Source organism: Panthera uncia (assembly GCF_023721935.1).
Source record: "Panthera uncia isolate 11264 chromosome B2 unlocalized genomic scaffold, Puncia_PCG_1.0 HiC_scaffold_24, whole genome shotgun sequence".
NCBI lineage: Eukaryota > Metazoa > Chordata > Mammalia > Carnivora > Felidae > Panthera > Panthera uncia.
Window position 1 is genome coordinate 104,564,490 of NW_026057580.1, and position 19,653 is coordinate 104,584,142.

At 41.4% G+C, this 19,653-nt stretch overlaps 1 long non-coding RNA gene across 1 annotated transcript in view; it reads left to right on the forward strand.

Annotated features, from left to right (window-relative positions):
- Nucleotides 1–15,061: 15,061 nt before the first annotated feature.
- LOC125938045 (uncharacterized) overlaps nt 15,062–19,653 on the forward strand; it is a 57,625-nt gene continuing 53,033 nt past the window's right edge. The window contains exon 1 of the long non-coding RNA XR_007462588.1: nt 15,062–15,170. This is a non-coding gene — a long non-coding RNA (uncharacterized LOC125938045). The remainder of the gene's footprint in view (nt 15,171–19,653) is intronic.

The following is a 19,653-nucleotide window of genomic DNA, read 5'->3' on the forward strand; positions in this document are numbered from 1 at the left end:
TGTTGGTCTCCCTTTCTCCTTCTGGTGATGGGTTTCTCCAAGCCCGAGCAAAGATGATAACCAGCAGCTACATGGTCTTTTCAACTCATGAGCTGAGAAAATGAGACACTCTCTGCCTCCAAAACTCACGGAAGGAGTGTCAGGGAAGAAGAGTCTGATCATGTCTTCTTGGCCACACACTCCTTCCGAACGAAGCATTGTGGCCAAGGGATGAACTCACTGGCCTGCATCCCATGAATCCAACTGGCCTGCAGTGAGGTGGGGTGGGGTGAGGTTCCAAGGTGATCTGTTCAACCAGAACCACACGTAATGACAGAAGGAAAGCTGGACAGGCACACAGCACACATCTATGACCCTTGGTCAAATTTAGGATCTTCTAATCACCTGCAACTTCTCCACCTCTAAAATCTTACAATCTCCATAAACTCTTATCATTGCAGACCTCTATCTCTCACCCCCACGTAAGTGCTCTTTGGGTTTCCTTGGTTCTCATATTTTCTCCCTGCTAGCCTTGCCATCTGGGGTCAGCCTAGATACTCTGGTTCCTTTTTATAGTCATTCTTTTCCCAACACCTTCATTCCTTGTGCTCTTGCCCCTCATCCCTCAGATTTGAATTAGTCCCAACTAACAATGTTTCTGCTGCTTTTCCTGCCCCACTGGATGAGACTGGAGGAAAGCACAGGTGGCCTGGCAAATTCTCACCTGAGCCCTCTGGGCTAACTGGTAATCCTTCCCAGTTCCCCAGTTCGAGCTCGCTGCCATTTTCCAAAATGACTGTTGCAAATATTCTACTCTTCCTCAAGGCTCTTAACCTGTCTTCTTTCTCCACTGTCAGCAGATAATCTTGTCTCCTCTTTCACCCACAAAGTAGAAGCCATCACAGGACATATCTTCAATATCAGACCCTAGAATAGCCTGATATGTGTGCATATATCGTGGCCCCCTTCCCTCTTCTTGCCTCGGGTTATTTCCTCCGCCTGGCCGCTTGTGTCCTCACTAACTTCATCCTATCAATTGTCCTCTGTCTCGAAAGCGTTTTCAACCTCACTTTCCTTTGTGGCTTCTTTCCCTCAGCATTAAATATGTTCATCTTAAATCAGTCCCTCTACGCCCCAACAACTTCTCCGTAGGGCCTTATTTCGCTCTGTCTTTCTGGTCTCACCTCCTCTTCACACCATCTTCCCGTGGCAACCTGGCTTCGGTCTCCACTCACCCGGTTCTCACATTTTTGTTAGCAAACCTCTGTTAGTTTTTCTAAATTAATCAATTAATCTATTCATTTAGAGAGAGAGAGAGAGCAAGCCTGAGTGGAGGAGGGGCAGAGAGAGAGAGAGAGAGAGAATCTCAAGCAGGTTTTGCACTGTCATCATAGACCTGACATGGGGCTTGATCCCATGACCCTGAGATCGTGACCTGAGCAAAAATCAGGAGTCAGACACTTAGTGGGCCAAGCCACCCAGGTGCCCCAAACCTCTATTAGTTTTGAAGTGTTCATCTTACTAGATCTTTCTGTAACATTTGATACAATTGACCATTTCCTTCTTGGATTATTCTTTTCCATTAGCTTCCGTGATGTGACATTCAGCTCATTTCCCCCCCCCCCCCCCCCCCCCCACTCCAGCCTCTCTGGGTTCTTGAGTCAGATTATTTTAAGGTTATAGGAAACAAAAGTGAAATCAGAGGTTAATGTAAGGATGAGTATGGATATGAGTGTTGGTGTGAATCTTGACCTCCCAGTCGGAAGTCAGTGAGGAACAGTTATACATCACAGAAACCAGAATGTGGTTGATAGTCCAACAATTGGGGTGCCAGATGCACGGTACAGGGTGGCTCTCATGGCCGGGTGCTCTTACTGGTCCTATGCTTGCTGGTTTCCTTTGATGTCATGAGGACTCAACTTCCCTCTGTCTCTGTTTCTACTGCTTCAGCTGGTGTCTCAGACGTCTGGCCTCCAGAACTGTGAGACAATATGTTGTTTAAACCACTCAGTTTGTGGACTGAAGATGGGGAAATCATGCCCCATTTTACAAGATTACTGTCAGGATTAAATAATGCAGAGCATTTAGAAAATATCCTGGCATGTGGGGAGTACGCAATGCATGTTAGCGAACAACATTGTTATTGTAAATATCGCTAACTAGTTCCATCTATTCTTGTGGCTTTAATTACCATCTATGCAATGATGATGCCAACCGTTGTCTCTCTAGATCAGACTCCTGTCCTGATCTCGCTGGTGCCGGATGGTGTGGAGAGGACACCTGTAGGAATTGAGCAAAATAGACTTGGGTTCAAATATAAGCTCTGCTGAGTGACTTGGGCTGTTTGATTAACCACTTTGAAAACCCATGTGCTTCAGGACTAAAATAGGAATCACAAGACTAGTTTCCTCACAGAGTCTTTATATAAAGATTCAATGAGTCAATGTATATAAGGTTTGCAGCTTAGGACATGGATGTCACAAGTGCTCAATGAATGTTGTTATATCCTATAGGAATCTTAAACTCAGCATATGCAATGTTGAATTTTATCTATCTATCTATCTATCTATCTAGAGAGAGCGAGCAAGAATGGAAGAGAGGGGTGGGAGGAGAGAGAAAAAGAGAGAGAGAGGGAGGATCTTAAGTAGGCTGTCTGCTCCCTGAGGAACCAAATGCAGGGCTTGATCCCACGACCTTGGGATCATGACCTGAGCTGAAATCAAGAGTCAGATGTTCAGCCGACTGAGCCACCCAGATGCCCCATTTTTTAAAATTTATTTTAATTAGTTTATTTTTTTTGCAATGTTGAATTTATAACTTCTGACTCCCATCATCTTCTCGCCAATAGCCTTTTTCTCTTCTGGGCTCCCTGCCCCAGCCAATGGCCTGACATCTGCTCAGATGTCCAAGACAGAGTTTGGGGAGGGAACTCTGACTTGTTCCTCTTCCTCCTCCCATATCGGATAAATCACAAAGCCCTGTCCGCTCTACCTCCTGTCTTCTCTCTTATCTATCTACACTTTCCTTCCACATTAACATCACAGCAGCTTATACCCCATTATCTCTTACTCACTCAGACTTCTCTGAGTGCTGAGCAGATGCTGTGATTCACCACCCAGGTCCTCCCTTTAGGACTGAAGCACTCCTTCAGCTGCCCAGAGCTGTTGGCTCTTGACAATCTATAGCTGAGTTCCTTGCAAGGACTTGCCCTTGGCTGAAGGGAGTGACCTCATCCTGGGTCACAGACTTTTCCCAAAGGCAGTTTGTATCTAGTGACTGGTCAGTGTGGGAGTACAAAGACCTGGCCTTCTTTCCTCAATTCAAGACCACTCTGAAGGGTCATGTCATATTCAGAACTACACCAGCCCGTAAGACCAGCCAAATCCTCTGTTGCAAGTGTGTTATACTTCAACTGCTTCCTCTGCCCAGTCTGCTTTCTTACTTGCCTACAGGTTTTGTTCTAACTGCAATTCAACAAAACTTCTGCCTCCAAATTCCCATCTCAGGGTCTTTCCAGGACCCTTTTTTAGGGTCTTAGGTCTGTCTGACAGATTAATTCATTCTTCTTGTAGCTAGTTATGAAACTATGAAGCCATTGGATGTTTTCCATCATGTAGTTTTATCAATGAATACGTGTTTGTTGATCACTTGGTGGTATAGGATCCACAAAAACTAGACCAAAAACAAAAAAGCCCCCAAATATCAATGACTTAAATTACTTGGTTATCTCCTTCTCTTCAGAATTCTCTATAGCGATTCATAACTAGGTTCCAGTATAGTGTTGAGTACCAAGAGATTTTATTCTATATTTCCATTTCCTCTTAGTTTTAACAGTGTAGAGTACAGAATGGACACTACTCCAAGTAGCTTAACCAAGAAAGGATTTATTAGAGGGTATTAAGTGGCTTGCAGAATCATGTGAGGGCTGAAGAATAGACTTGAAGTTGAAGTTTCCTTAGCAATTCCCAAAGGTACACCACAGAATGAGACTACCAAAAGCCGCTGCTACTTCCGTAGTCAGAAAGCCAGAGGATCCAGAATCTCATTGATACTACCAAGATCTGGAAGCTACCACTTTTACGGTGCCTCCTCTCCTGCTGCTCGCTCCATTTCCTGCTGCCACCTGGGCCAGAAGGAAATGGGCGCCTTGCGCCTCATCTCTCAGAATCAAGCACCTTGTGACTCTCTGCTAATGAAGACGCAGAAAACCAAGAGTGTTTCTTCTGCTTGCCAAAAGAAATAGCTGTAGCAGTAGAGGTGTGACTACTGTCATCTTCCAGGCCTCACATTTGGGCATCTAGCTGGCAAAACCCAAATTATATCTGGAATCTTTTCTGAAGGGATTCTGGGAAACAGTATTTGGCTTCCCAATATCACAAGTGCAGAAAGGCATACTGGAACAATGTTTTTCAAACTTTATGATAAACTTTACTCTAAAATTCAACACATACACACACACACACACACACACACACACACACTCACACAGTCACATGTCTGCCTGAAATAAAAGATTCACAAGACAATGGGATGCCCTGACAGATTCTATTCTGGTCTCTGCTGTGCAATTCTGTACTCCTGTAGGCTATGCCACTTCATGAAGAAATGCCCGTCTTGACCCCCTAAGTTGACTTCATGACCAACTAATGGATGGCAATGGCAGTTTGAAAAAAAAATACTCTAAGAAGGGAGAAGTGGATGTTGAGTGCTAATCCACGATATCCACTCTACTATATTGTTCCCTCTCCTGCCTCTGGATTAACAAAAATGATTTAAGTCTGCTCAGAGAGGGACTTAGTGATGTGACAGTGTGCAGTGGCCAGGGAATCAGGAGAATGGGTTCCAGTCCTTCCGGTAGCTGTCTCTCCTTCCATAGAGCGTTGGGGTAGCTCGGTGTGCTAATGACCTAACTGACCCGTACCTGGAAAAATTGGGATCTTGTGATTTTTTGTTTGTTTGTTTGCAGAGGACGGATTAAGCCCACAAGGACATCGTGGCAGCAAATACACTTGTGCATCAACTATTGTACTCCTAAAAAAATTAGTTGGCTTCAGTTAAGTTCCTGGTTATGTACATAGGCGTAAAATCTAATGATTCATTCTCAAAGCATGATGGTATGTATTGAATGTGAACTGTACGATTAGTTCACCTGCCCCATGTTTGGAAGGTGATTGTTAATTTTTCTGTTAAGGTTTGCAAAGAATTTAATCCCTTAATGTAGCACTTTTAGGTAAAAGCTTATATTTGCCAATGACTAAGGCTTTTAATAAGGACTTTTCTCCTAATTTGCTGTAGGTTTGAAGGTAATTGGTGTTAAGAAAGAAAAGCCTACTGAGAAAGCAGAACAAAATAAACATTTAACAAATGCCTATTCTGTGCCAAATGGTGTACCAAGCATTTTCATCTATGATGACTCATCTAATCCTCACATTAATTCTTTTTTTCTAAAATGTTTATTTATTTTTGAGAGAGAGAGAGACAGACAGAGCACTAGCGGGGGAGGGGCAGAGAAAGAGAGGGAGACACAGAATCTGAAGCAGGCTCCAGGCTCCGTGACAGAGCCCGACGCGGGGCTCAAACTCACAAACCACAGATCATGACCTGAGTCGAAGTCAGATGCTTAACTGACTGAGCCACGCAGGCACCCTATCCCCAGATGAATTCTTAAAGGAAGAATTAGAATTCTCATTTTTGCAGATGAGGGGGAAAAGGGTTAAAGTGATTAAAAGGGACTTGCTCTTGGTCGTTAAATGAACAGGTGGAAGAATGTGGGATTTGCACCCAGTTCTGGCAGACTCAGCTCTCGCTTTTCCTCGGTGTCCCTACTGCTTTCATTATTTGTTCAAGGTGACTGAAAGTGGAAAAGAGTACTCAAAACAGGCGTCATCAAGAAGACTGGAATTTTCATGTTTTAGAAAAAGAGACGTTTGAATGGATACTTACTTAAAAGTTTCCTAAGCCACCCTCAGCTCTTTAGAGGACCCTGATATCTATAAGCAACAGGGAATTGTGAAGATTATCTTGTGGGCTTTATTTTGGTTTCATATCTTTCATGGTTTCCTTTTGCTTATGATAGTATTTAAAGGGACCAGAAGAGTTTGTAAGTAATTATAAAATACTTCCCCATTTTGTAACCTTAACTCAATGACCTGTCATCCATGTGGAACTTTAGCTGTTCACGGTTGTTGCAATGTGAGGAATGCTAAACTTGTAAAATACATGGCAAAAAAAACCCCTACAAAGTGTTTATGCCTCTTTTAAGGACTCATTAGACTCTTAGCTCAGTGTTTGTGTTTGAATTTTTCTTTTTTTAGTGAGTATACATAAAATTAAGTAAAACGTTAGATTTAAAAGAACACATTTCAACGTGATTCTTCACCCATGCAATTTGATTTCATTACCCTCAGTACAGAGGTTGAGCTGACATAGAAACGGACGGGATATATAATAGATGACTTTGGGAAACACGGTTCACATAGTTTTGAGAACCACGTTGCCTTTTTTTCCCCCTGGCCAAGTCAAGTGGCTTCTTTAAAACTTTTCCTTGATTATTTCTTATAAGTAAGCTAACATACAGTCTACGTGGCTCTGCTGATTGTCCTCAGAAAGTTCCTCCACTGGAGGAAGCCCTTGGGATGCTTCTCACAGAATATATGACTGGCAAGGAAAAGACAGCTTCCAAAGAAGTTCTGAAAAGCCTTTAATCTTAATAATAATAGTTACCATTTATTTTATTTACCAGAGACTGCAGTGGAGCTCCTTGTAAGCTGTATCTAGTTTAATCTTTTCCTAGGCTCTTGAGGCAGACACTGTTATTAGCCTCTTTTTAAAGCTGAAGAAACGTGGGGGTGCCCGGTGGCTCAGTTGGTTGGGCGTCCGACCTCAGCTCAGGTCACGATCTCACGGTTTGTGGGTTCAAGTCCCGCATCCGGCTCTGTGCTGACAGCTCAGAGCCTGGAACCTGCTTTGGATTCTGTGTCTCCCTCTCTTTCTCTGCCCCTCCCCCACTTGTGCTCGGTCTCTCTCTCTGTGTCTCCAAAATAAATGTAAAAAAAAAAAAACTGTTTTTAAGCTGAAGAAACGGTCTAAGGGAGGTTAAGGTTAAGTCTGGTGTCAGATCATGCTGCTGGGTGGTTTGCTTGGTGCGTTTCCTTCCGTCCTATTCCGCCTCCTCCACAGAGGAGCCCACTGCCAGGCCCCGAAGAGGGGGTGCCTGGACAGGTCGTGTTCCGTCCTGTATGAGAGGGACCTGTATCTGTGCATGTGTGTTAGCCAGAAGTCTGGGTGAATTGGACGAGGAGGAAAGGAGTCTGCTCAGCAGAGAGCTGTGTTCACAGCAGGACATTCTGACTCGCTAGTTTGGGGACCAGGATGATTGCCTTCAGTTTAATGGTAAAGGTTAATTTTTAAAGACCTGCCACTACAGTGGGGACCTCTATGTCACTTGTTTAGAAGTACGATAACATGGGGATTAAGAGCATGAGCTTTGGAGTTGTGTTCACTGGACTTTCACCCGAACCCTACTTTTTCCCGTGGGCTTCCGTATCTGGGCGTTGGTTCTGTCGTCTACAAAATGAGGATTTCTAATGGTACCCATCTTGGACAGCTGGTATGAGGGTTAAGTGGAGTAATGAGTATGAAATATTCAGTCCAATGCCTGGCATATCATAACTGTCAGTTTATGTATTAGTTATTATTGGTATTAGGCCCTTATATGCCCAACAATTATGTTTTCATATTTAATACCTTTGTTCTGAAACTAAATGACTTCAACCAGACAGTTATAGTTATGTTTTCCTCCTTCTGGGTAGACTGTTACATGGATAGACACCAATGGATCACACGTCCCGGTATTGCTACTCTTGTACAACCCTTCCCTACTTCACAGTGACTCTGGGCTTGGCCATATGACTTGCTTTGGACAATGGGACATCAGCAGGTGTGATGAAAGCAGAGGTTTGACGAGCACTTGTACACTGGGACTTGCCCTTGCGCAACACAGATGTGCAAGAAAGACCAGGTCTGGCTGGTCTTTGAGAGAGATCCTAAGATCATGCAGAGAGAGAGTCATAACCATCCCAGTGTTCTGGTTGAGCCCAACCCTGAGCCAGATTTTCCTCTGAATGCAGCTATATGGGGGATGCCAGTAATGCATGGAAGGACTGCCCAGACAACCCATACAATCATGAGAAGTAATAAATTAGTATTGTTTTAAGTCACTGATTTTGGGGGGGAGTGGTTTGCTATGTAGCAATGGATGATTGAGACACCCTCTGTGATACACAGAGGATAATATTGTGAAACATAACCACTTATCAAACCTGTGGTAATAAAAACACAGCAGAAATACTATAATCCCAATGGATTTGTATTTCTGTGGAGAAAGAGAGGAGTTTTCAAGGAAATTAAAGTAGCACATCTGCATCCTGGGCCCATGTCCTGTTGCCAAGAAGTCGATCGGGAGGCATCAGTTGCCAGGACTTCTGCTCGGTGGGAAAGCCATCGCCGTGGCCGTCAGCCTGTGGAAATACGACAAAAACCCACAGGCGCTCCAACCGCCTTGCCACAATAATTGCAACTCATATTTCCATTTGCCAACAAAACCGGTGCTTACAACAGAAAAATAAGACAATTTATATTTTCAGAAATAAATTGTTTTATTTGGAAAATGTCAGGGTCGGTTGCACCCTAATGGTATTTTTCCAAAACATGTGGTTAGTAAGAAGAGTAGAGGAAGGACTTGGCCATTTCCAGAGAGCCCTGAGAGGTTGACTAAATAATATTGGACGTTATTGTATTTGAAGAGACAAGAGCCTGTTTGCCCTGTGGCTGCCTAATAGATGTGACCTGTGACTTAATCTTGCTACGTGGACCGGCTCAGGTACATGCACTGGACGTTACTCGTCTCAGTGATTCAGATTCCCTTTCTGGAACTGCTTTTATTCACTGCATTTAGCTGAAGTAAATTGAGTGGTTTGGACACTGGAGAGGATTATGAATCCTTAGGGAGAAGATACATTTAATCCGTGACTAGGATAGAATAAACAAAACAAAATCCATTTTGAATGAACAGGACTTTTTTTTTTTTAATAGACTTTACGTTTTAGAGAAGTTTTAGGTTCACAGCAAAACTGAGTGAAAAAGGTATAGAGCTTTCTCACATACTCTCTCCTCCCCTCCTCCCCACCTCTAGCCTCCCCCACTATCAAAATCTCACTCCAGAGTGGTACATTTGTCACAGTCAATGAACCTACCTTGACATACCATTATCACCCAAAGTCTGTAGTTTACATTAGGGTTCTCTCTTGCTTTTGTGCATTCTGTGAAGTTTTGACAATGACATAATGACACGTACCTATCATTATAGTAGCATACAGTGTAGTTTCATTGCCCTACAAGTCTTCTGTGTTCTACCTACTCATCCCTCCCTCCCCTCAAACCCTGAAAACCATTGATCTGTTTTTTTTTTTTTTACTGTCTCCGTAGGTTTGCTTCTTCCAGAATGTCCTATAGTTGGAGTCATACAGTATGTAACCTTTTCAGACTGACTTTTTTCACTTAGAAATATACATTTAAGATGGTTCTGTGTCTTTTGATGGCTGGGTAGGCTTATTTCTTTTTAGCACTGAATAATATTGCATTGCCTGGATTACCAAAGTTTATTCATTCATTCACCTACTCATAAAACATCTTGGTTGCTCCAAGTTTTAGCAGTTATGAATAACGGTGCTATAAACATCTGTGTGCAGGTTTTCGTGTGGACGTGTTTTCACGGGTAAACACTAAGAATCATGGTTTCTGGCTCATGTGGTGAGAGCATATGTAGTTTTTTAAGAAATTGCCAATCTGTCGTCCAAAGGAGCTGTACCATTTTGTATCCCAACCAGCAATGAATGAGCTCCTCCTACTCCACGTCCTTGCCAGCATCTTGCCAGCATTTAGTGTTGTTAGTATTCCAGATTTTGGCTACTCTCATAGGTGTATGGTGGTATCTCATTGTTGTTTTGATTTATAATTCCCTAATTTTGCACAAGTTGAAATGTTACGTGGGGCATCTTTTCGTATATTTATTTGCCATCTGTATATCTTTTTTCGGTGAGGTGTCTGTTCAGATCTTTTGCCCATTTTTAATTTTTTTAAATGCTTATTTATTTTTGAGAGAGAGACAAAGCATGAGCTGGGGAGGAGCAGAGACAGGAGACACAGAATCCGAAGCAGGCTTCAGGCTGTGAGCTGTCAGCACAGAGCCCGACGCGGAGCTCGAACTCACAAACCGTGAGGTCATGACCTCAGCCAAAGTCAGACGCTTAACCAACTAAGCCACCCAGGCACCCCTGAGACTACAGAATATCTTAAGTTAGTACACATTCATGCATACATTTGTTCACTCCAGAAAGATTAATTGAAGTTCTGCTCTGTCTCATCACAGATGCAGCAAAGATTCAACTATCAGGAAGATATTATATATCAGGGGCTCACAGTCTGGCAGAGGAGACAGACACACATACCATAATCCAATGAGATAGAAGCAAAGCAATGGAAATATACCCCCAAGTTGTCTCTGCTCAACAGATTTCCCCTGTGTCTCAGCCTTTACTGGATTATTTTTTGATAATTTTCATAACTACGTTTTTGCATCTCACAAAGAAATTTTATATATCCTCACCTTCATGGTCTTGCTGTTCTCGAGTCCAAGCCCCAGGTCGGGCTCTGTGCTGACAGCTCAGAGCCTGGAGCCTGTTTCAGATTCTGTGTCTCCCTCTCTCCCTGCCCCTCCCCTGCTTGCACTCTGTCTCTGTCTCCCTCTCTCAAGAATAAATAAACATAAAAAAATTTTTTAAAAAATTATGTAGTCTCTATGAAATTGGATCTGTCAGAAACAATCTTAAATGTTATTTGATGACCAGCCTGGGGTACTAACACAATTGGAGACCCTACTATATAGTGGTTAAGGGCTTGGACTTTGAAATCAGAGAGATCCAACTCTGAGTTCTGATTCACCACTTTCAAGCTGTTCTTGGGTAAAGTATCTTTCTTTCTTTCCTTTTTTTTTAAGTTTATTTATTTATTTTGAGAGAGAGACAGAGACAGTGTGAGTTGGGGAAGGGCAGAGAGAGAGGGAGACAGAGAATCCCAAGCAGGCTCTGAACTGTCAGCACGGAGCCTGATACAGGAGCCTGATGAAACCATGAGATCATGACCTGAGCCAAAACCAAGAGTCGAATGCTTAACTGACTTAGCCACCGAGGCGCCCCTGGGTAAACTATCTTTCTTATCCTCAGCAGTAAAGTGGGACCAAAAGTAATGCCTGTCTTTTGGGGTGGTTGTGAGGGTTATGTAAGAACACTGGTGGAAAGTGCCTAGTCTATGGTAGGAGCTCAACAGTTGTTGGTCATTATTGTGTTATAAATAAAATAGACTAACTGATGCATTAGCAATAATAAAATTGTGTTTGCATAAGTTGAAGGAGGAATGCCAAGTCTCACTGGCAGGGGCAGGCATACCCCTGGTAGGGACAGGAATTCAAAGGTACAGTTAGAATAGGACAAAATGCTAGGAGGCATGAGTGAACCTTGCCTTGGTACAGGGTATACTGGGTGAGCATATCTTTCTGCTGATATTCTTTCTCTATACTGTAGTTGACTTTAGGCCAAGGACACTGTGCGTTGGGATTCCAGTGGCACAGGCATATTCTGACTAGGCAGGGTGGGAGTGGGTAAAGGGACAAGATTATGAGCCAACTTCACTCCTAGAAGTCACTGCCAGCCTGAAGTGACTCACTAGTCTTGATAGACCCTACAAGGCTCCTACAGAACCTTGAGTTTCCAACTCCTGGGGTTCAGATCAATTCATAACAACCAAGGATCTCTTAGTTTGCTATCAACAGTCATAAAACCCCAATCACTAAGAAAACATTGTTGCTTACATGGTTTTCAATCCTGCTCCACAGTTTACTCTGTGGCCTAATATGGAAGAGAGGGATGAGGGTGACAAGAAGTTAACTATTAGAGTTATTGATGTTTTTACAGAGGAAGCCAAAATATGTGCTCTTGCTGCTATTAGGAATTGATGTCCCGCTCATGTAGTATTAAAAGGTTTCACTGGAGAGATAATAGGGGCAGATGGAGAACTGTGGGCAGATAAATAGATGATCTCATCTCCAGTAAATGAGTCTCATGAAAGTAAGGCTGCTTAAATAGAAAAAGAACCAGCATACAGTCTGGGTAGCGTTCTGTGGTTCCCGGTTTATTCTTCACAACATACTTTGTCTAGCTTTGAGTCTCAAGGACAGAAGCATTTGCCACATTCAAAGAATGACAGCCAGCGGTTCTTACAGATCCTGACCTGTCAGGTTTTTCTATCTGATGCTTAGTCTGGGTCACAAGGACTACAAATTACAAACAATAGTGTAATGTATATTTTGATTTATCTAGATAATTATTGACTATGTGTGTTTCTTCTTATCTGTCTTTTACATGTCTATCTATCCACCTATCTACTTATCTTGAATAAGTGCTCTCATTTATAAAGTTTGTTGGAAGTAGGAGCTCTAGGGATTCTTCTTTGATAACCATGCAGTGTTTTTCTGTTGAATTAGTAGATACAGAACTCTTAGATAATGTGATTTCTTTGCAACCTTGACCTTTGGACGAGTTTCTAGACCCTGCATATGTAATATATGCCATTACACGCAGTGCTTATGAAGCCTCAGGGATTGCCCAGCACTCCATAGAGAGAAAGAAGAATTGCTATCACTTGAATTAAAAAAAAACACATATATTTTTCCATGAAAATCTTCTTGTGAAGATTAGAAAAATATCAAGTAAAGTAAAATTTCCATTACCACCCCTAGTTCTATTCCTCTACCTAAATATGATCACTGATACCAATTTGCAAATGTGTGTGTGTGTGTGTGTGTGTGTGTGTGTGTGTGTGAGTGAGAGAGAGAGAGAGATTTTAGTGTATCGTAAACATAAATGGTATTACATAGTATGTATTACTCTACATCTTACTTTTATCACTTAATAGGATGTGCTGTAGATCTCTCAATACATATAGCTGTATCTCCCTTCTCATGGTATCCTGCAGGGTATCTCATTACATAGATATTTCATAACTTGTATAATCATACCATTGGATATTCCCAGTTTTTCATGATTACCAACAATGTTGCAATGAAACACCTTATGTATGCTTATTGTAAATATTTCAAGTATTTCTCTAGGACAGTTATGGAGATGCAGAATGGCTGGGTTAACATGTGCTCTCACTTCTCAAGTTGCTTTCTTACGTGGCCGAACCAGTTTACTTCCAGAAGAGTATGAGAAAATCCATTTCTCCACAGTCACCAACAATTGACAGGATCTAATTTAGAAAATTTTGCTAGTCTGAGTGAGTGAAAAGTAGTGTGTTGGTTGTTTTATTTTGCATTTCCCTGATGCAGGAGTAATGAGGGGTAGGAATTTTTACATGCTATGCTAGTTCTGGTCCTCTGAGAAGCAGAAACCAAGGCTAGATTAGATGTGCAAGAGGTTTATTAGGGAAAATCCTTTGGAGGAGAAAGGAGGAGAGAGCAAACGCGGTAGTCAGACCACAATGCAGGTCTAGGCCTGCAAAAGAGAGAGGTGGAGGAGGAGAGCGAAGGAGAGGGAAGGTGGGTGAGGTAGGCAGTCTCTCAGACTACACTGTGGTTCTAAGAACACCTCACCCAAGCTGATGTGGAGCTCTTGAGCTGAAGTCACCTATCAGAGGAATCTCGTGCCTGTACCTTGCAGGAAATCTGTTCCTAGGAGCCCTGCCTAGTTGCTTAGTCACTGGTTTGAAGCAGTTCAAGGGGATCATGGCCTCGGTATGAACACAGCAATGGATTCGGCCACAGCAGCCAGGATGTCTATCAGTTATGCCCCCCACAGCAGAAGATCTGAGTGGTGCATTTTCATGGCCAGCACATATGTTTATTGACCATTGGATTCCCTTCCTCTAGGTAAAGTTTTCTAGAAAGAGTCACATGGCAAGTATTTCAGGCTTCTCCCTTTGTAGCAGTAAAGCAGCCATAGCCTTTGTACAAAATGACTGCATATGTCTGTGTACTGATAAAACTTTATTTACAAAAAGCAGGTGACGGGCCAACATATGCTGTAGTTTCCTGACCATTGGTTATATTTACAGTACCCATTACTTGAGAATTTTGTACAATTTGTCTGTAACACTATTCAGACACGGTGCTTTTCTTAGAAGATAGAATTTATAATTCTATATATATTCTATATATTTATAATTCTATCATAATTACTGGTATGTTTAAATTTATTTACTCAGGTATCAAAATTGATAATTCTTTTTTTTTGAAGTTTAACCATATTACATTGTTTCACTTTTCTTGCTACCAATTTTTACCTAGTGTGCTCTTACTTTTCAAAATCTCTATATATACTGCATTTTTTATTCCACTTTTTAAAAACTGATGTTTAATTTTGGATAACCTACATGAATTTTTTAAAAAAGCTTCTGTTACAAACAACTATAAATCAAAATTTATGTATAGAACTCAAGGTGTGATCAATTCATTGTCTGAATCTTGATTTTCTGTGGATAAAGAAAGCAATAAACAATTATGATGACATTTTATAGGTCAAATTTGTTGATATTTTTCTTTTTTTTTACATGTTTTTATTTGTATTTGAGAGAGGGGGGTACAGTGCGTGAGGGGAACAGGCAGAGAGAGAGTGAGACAGAATCTGAAGCAGGCTCCAGGCTCTGAGCTGTCAGCACAGAGCCTGATGTGGGGCTCAAACCCACCAAGCATGATACCATGACCTGAGCCAAAGTTGGATGCTCAAATGACTGAGCCAACCAGATGCCCTGATATTTTCCTTTTTTAAAACTCTCCATAAATAAAATCATTTACTGAGGTAAAGTGTTCTACTGCCATTTGGATTCATATCTGTTGTTGCTTTTTAAATTACCAGGGTTATTTAGAGTGGCTAAGAGCTCTGATTCTGGAGCTAGAGGCTTGCATTCGAGTCCTGGCTCTACCATTTACTAGCATTGTGACGTCGTGCAAATAAACTAAACGCTCTGCCCCAGATTCTTATTTGTAAAACGGAGAGAATCGTAGTATTTATATCGCCATACTGTGCCAATTAAATGAGTGAATGCATGCAAAGAACTTAAAACGGTGTCCGGAACAGGTAAGTTCTACCTGTTGTAGTTCTGCTTGTAGAGGTTGTCCTCTGTATGGCTTTGTTTCCTTGAGTTGGTCTTGATTAACTTTATGTAATCGTTGATGTGCTTTTTGTAAGATCCCCTTGTGAAATTCAGCAACTGCTGGTTCATCATTACGCCAATACCAGAGATCACCTTGATATCAGTAGTTCTGCCCTCCGAACTTCAGCGGGGGTGTCTCAAAGTGAGGGCTCAAAGTGAGGGCTCATCAGTGGTCCCCGCCATCCCGCCGACTGTCTTTGCTCTCTCCTCTTGGCGGTACACTTTCACAACCTTCGGGATGGTGTGATGTCGGAGAACTTTCCACTGGCTGAGGTGGTTTCCACGAACGTCATTGGAGATGGCAGTGGAAGAGGATGGATGCTGCTTTTGCAGGGTTGGGAGAGGGGTGCGTTGTGTGAGGAGGTGGTTTGGGGAGAGCGTTGCAGTGAGAGTATAGAAAATAAGCAAGTCCTAAGAGAGCACCTCTTCATATTCTGATGCCTATCTTACCGTCTTCTTCAAAGAAAAGAAAGAGAAAAAACCTGTATTACTGATTAGCAATTTAAAAATTAACTGTGTGGTTTTATTTGTTGATTTATTGATTTTTGCATTTCTATTCATTCATTTATTCTACCTTTTTTGGGAAGGTATTTTGTTCTTTAGTTTCTTTTTTTAAATTTTAATGTTTATTTATTTTTGAGAGAGAGAGAGAGAGGAAGAGAGAGAACGACTGGGGGAGGGGCAAAGAGAGAGGGAGTCACAGAATCTGAAGCAGGCTCCAGGCTCTGAGCTGTCAGCACAGAGCCCTTCTTGGAGCCCAAACCCAAGAACCATGAGATGGTGACCTGAGCTGAAGTCTGATGCTTAACCTACTGAGCCACCCAGGTGCCCCAATTGTTCTTTAATTTCTTGAATTGAAGGTTTACCTAATTTATTTTTAGTCTTTTTGGTTTTCTTTCTTTCTCTCCCTCTTCCTTCCCTCTCCATCCCTTCCCTGCTCTCCCTCCCTGCCCCCATTGCTTCCTTCCTTCCTTCCTTCCTTCCTTCCTTCCTTCCTTCCTTCCTTCTTTTCTTTCTTTCTTTCTTTCTTTCTTTCTCTCTCTCTTTCTTTCTTTTTCTTTCTTTCTTTCTTTCCTTCCTTCCTTCCTTCCTTCCTTCCTTCCTTCCTTCCTTCCTTCCACTTTTTGGTTTTCTAATGAATACATTTAAGGCACTGACTTTTCCCCTGAATACTGCTTTAGTGGGACACCCTTGGCTTTCCCCTCTTCACAGCTTATTGTTATCCTTTTCAACCTATACCGATGCTCATAACACTATCTATAAAGTATCTAGTTATTTAAAAAACAGCATTATTGAGAAAAAATCATATAATATACAGTTTACCAACTTATCCATTTAAAATGTATTATTCAATGTTTTTAGCATATTCACAGTATGTACAACCAACACCACAATCTAATTTTAGAATATTTTTGTCTCCTCTGAAAGAAACCCCATTCCCTCTCTCCTTTTCACTTCCCCACCCCCCTAAGCCATCACTAATCTATTTTTTGTCTTTATATATTTGCCTATTCAGGATGATTCATATAAATGGGATATTATAATGTGTGGTCTTTTATAACCGGCTTCTTTCACTTAGAATGACGTTTTTAAGGTTCATCCGTGTTGTAACATGCATAAGTACTTCATTCCTTTTTATGGCCAAATATTATTCAATTGCATGGATAATATGATACATTTTATTTATTTTATTTTATTTTTTAATATAATTTATTGTCAAATTGGCTTACATACAACACCCAGTGCTCACCCCAATAAGTGCCCTCCTCAATACCCATAATCCATTTCCCTCTACCCACCCACTCCCCCCGCCCCACCGTCCACCTTCAGTTTGTTCTCTGTATTTGATAGTTTCTTGTGGTTTGCCTCCCTCCCTCTCTGTTTGTAACTATTTTTCTCCCTTCCCTTCCCCCATGGTCTTCTGTTAAGTTTCTCAAGATCCACATATGAGTGAAAACATAGCTGTCCTTCTCTGACTGACTTATTTCACTCAGCATAATACCTTCCTGTTCCATCCACATTGCTACAAATGGCCAGATTTCATTCTTTCTCATAGCCAAGTAGTATTCCGTTGTATATATAAACCACATCTTCTTTATTCATTCATCAGTTGGACCTATGGACCCTTTCATAATTTGGCTATTGTTGAAAGCGCTGCTATAAACATTGGGGTACATGTGCCCCTTGCATCAGCTCTCCTGTATCCCTTGGGTAAATTCCTAGCAGTGCTATTGCTGGGTCATGGGCTAGTTCTATTTTTAATTTTTTTGAGGAACCTCCATACTGTTTTCCAGAATGACTGCACCAGTTTGCATTCCCACCAACAGTGCAAGAGGGTTCCCGTTTCTCCACATCTTCACCAGCAAGTGTAGTTTCCTGATTTGTTCATTTTAGCCACTCTGACTGGTGTGAGGTGGTATCTCAGGGTGGCTTTGATTTGTATTTCCCCGATGATGAGTGATGTTGAGCATCTTTTCATGTGTCTGCTGGCCATCTGAATGTCTTCTTTGGAAAAGTGTCTATTCATGTCTTCTGCCCAGTTCTTCACTGGATTATTTGTTTTTCAGGTGTTGAGTTTGGTAAGTTCTTTATAGATTTTGGATACTAACCCTTTATCCAATATGTCATTTGCAAATTCTTCTCACATTCCACTGGTTGCCTTTTAGTTTTGTTGACTGTTTCCTTTGCAGTGCAGAAGCTTTTAATCTTGATGAGGTCCCAATAGTTCATTTTTTCTTTTAGTTCCTTTGCCTTAGTAGATGTGTTGGACAAGAAATTGCTGAAGCTGAGGTCAAAGAGGTTGTTGCTTGCTTTCTCCTCTAGGGTTTTGATGGCTTCCTGTCTCACATTTAGGTCTTTCATCCATTTTGAGTTTATTTTTGTGTATGGTGTAAGAAAGTGGTCTAGTTTCATTCTTCTGCATGTTGCTGTCCAGTTCTCCCAGCACCTTTTGCTAAAGAGACTATCTTTTTTCCATTGGATGCTCTTTCCAACTTTGTCAAAGATTAGTTGGCCATACATTTGTGGGTCCAATTCTGGGTTCTCTGTTCTATTCCATTGGTCTATGTATCTGTTTTTGTGCCAGTACCATACTGTCTTGATGATTACAGCTTTGTAGTAGAGGCTAAAGTCTGGGATTGTGATGCCTCCTGCTTTGGTTTTGCTCTTCAATATCACTTTGTCTATTTGGGGTCTTTTGTGGTTCCATAGACATTTTAGAATTGTTTGTTCTAGCTTTGAGAAGAATGCCGGTGCAATTTTGATTGGGATTGCATTGAATGTGTAGATTGCTTTGGGTAGTATTGACATTTTAACAGTATTTCCTCTTCTTATCCATGAGGATGGAATGTTTTTCCATTTCTTTGTGTCTTCTTCAATTTCCTTCATAAGATTTCTATAATTTTCAGCCTACAGATCTTTTACATTGTTGGTCAGGTTTATTTCTAGGTATTTTTTGGTTCTTGGTGCAATTGTGAATGGGATCAGTTTCTTTAATTCTTTCTGTTGCTTCATTATTGGTGTATAAAAATGCAACTGATTTCTGTACGTTGATTTCATACCCTGCGACTTTGTTGAAATCCGTTCTGGCAGTCTTTTGGTGGAGTCTGTCAGGTTTTCCATGTAGAGTATCATGTCATCCACGAAAAGTGAAAGTTTGACTTCTTTGCCAATTTTGATGTCTTTGATTTCATTTTGTTGCCTGATTGCTGAGGCTAGGACTTCCAACACTATGTTAAACAACAGTGGTGAGAGTGGACATCCCTGTCGTGTTCCTGATCTCAGGGAAAAAGCTCTCAGTTTTTCCCCATTGAGGATGATATTAGCTGTGGGCTTTTCATATATGGCTTTTATGACGTTGAAGTATGTTCCTTCTATCCTGACTTTCTTGAGGGCTTTTATTAAGAAAGGATGCTGTATTTTGTCAAATGCTTTTTCTGCATCGATTGACAGGATCATATGGTTCTTATCTTTTCTTTTATTAATGTGATGTATCACACTGATTGATTTGCAAATATTGAACCAGGCTTGCATCCCAGGAACGAATCCCACTTGATTGTGGTGAATAATTCTTTTCATATGCTGTCGAATTTGATTTGCTAGTATCTTGTTGAGAATTTTTGCATCCATGTTCATCAGGGATATTGGCCTGTAATTCTCCTTTTTTGTAGGGTCTCTGTCTGGTTTGGAAATCAAGGTAATGCTAGCTTCACAGAATGAGTCCAGAAGTTTTCCTTCCCTTTATATTTTTTGGAACAGCTTGAGAAGGATAGAGAAGGATAGGTATTATTTCTGCCTTAAATGTCTGGTAGAATTCCCCAGGGAAGCATCTGGTCCAGGACTCTTATTTGTTGGGAGATTTTTGGTAACTGATTCAATTTCTTCACTAGTTATGGGTCTGTTCAAATT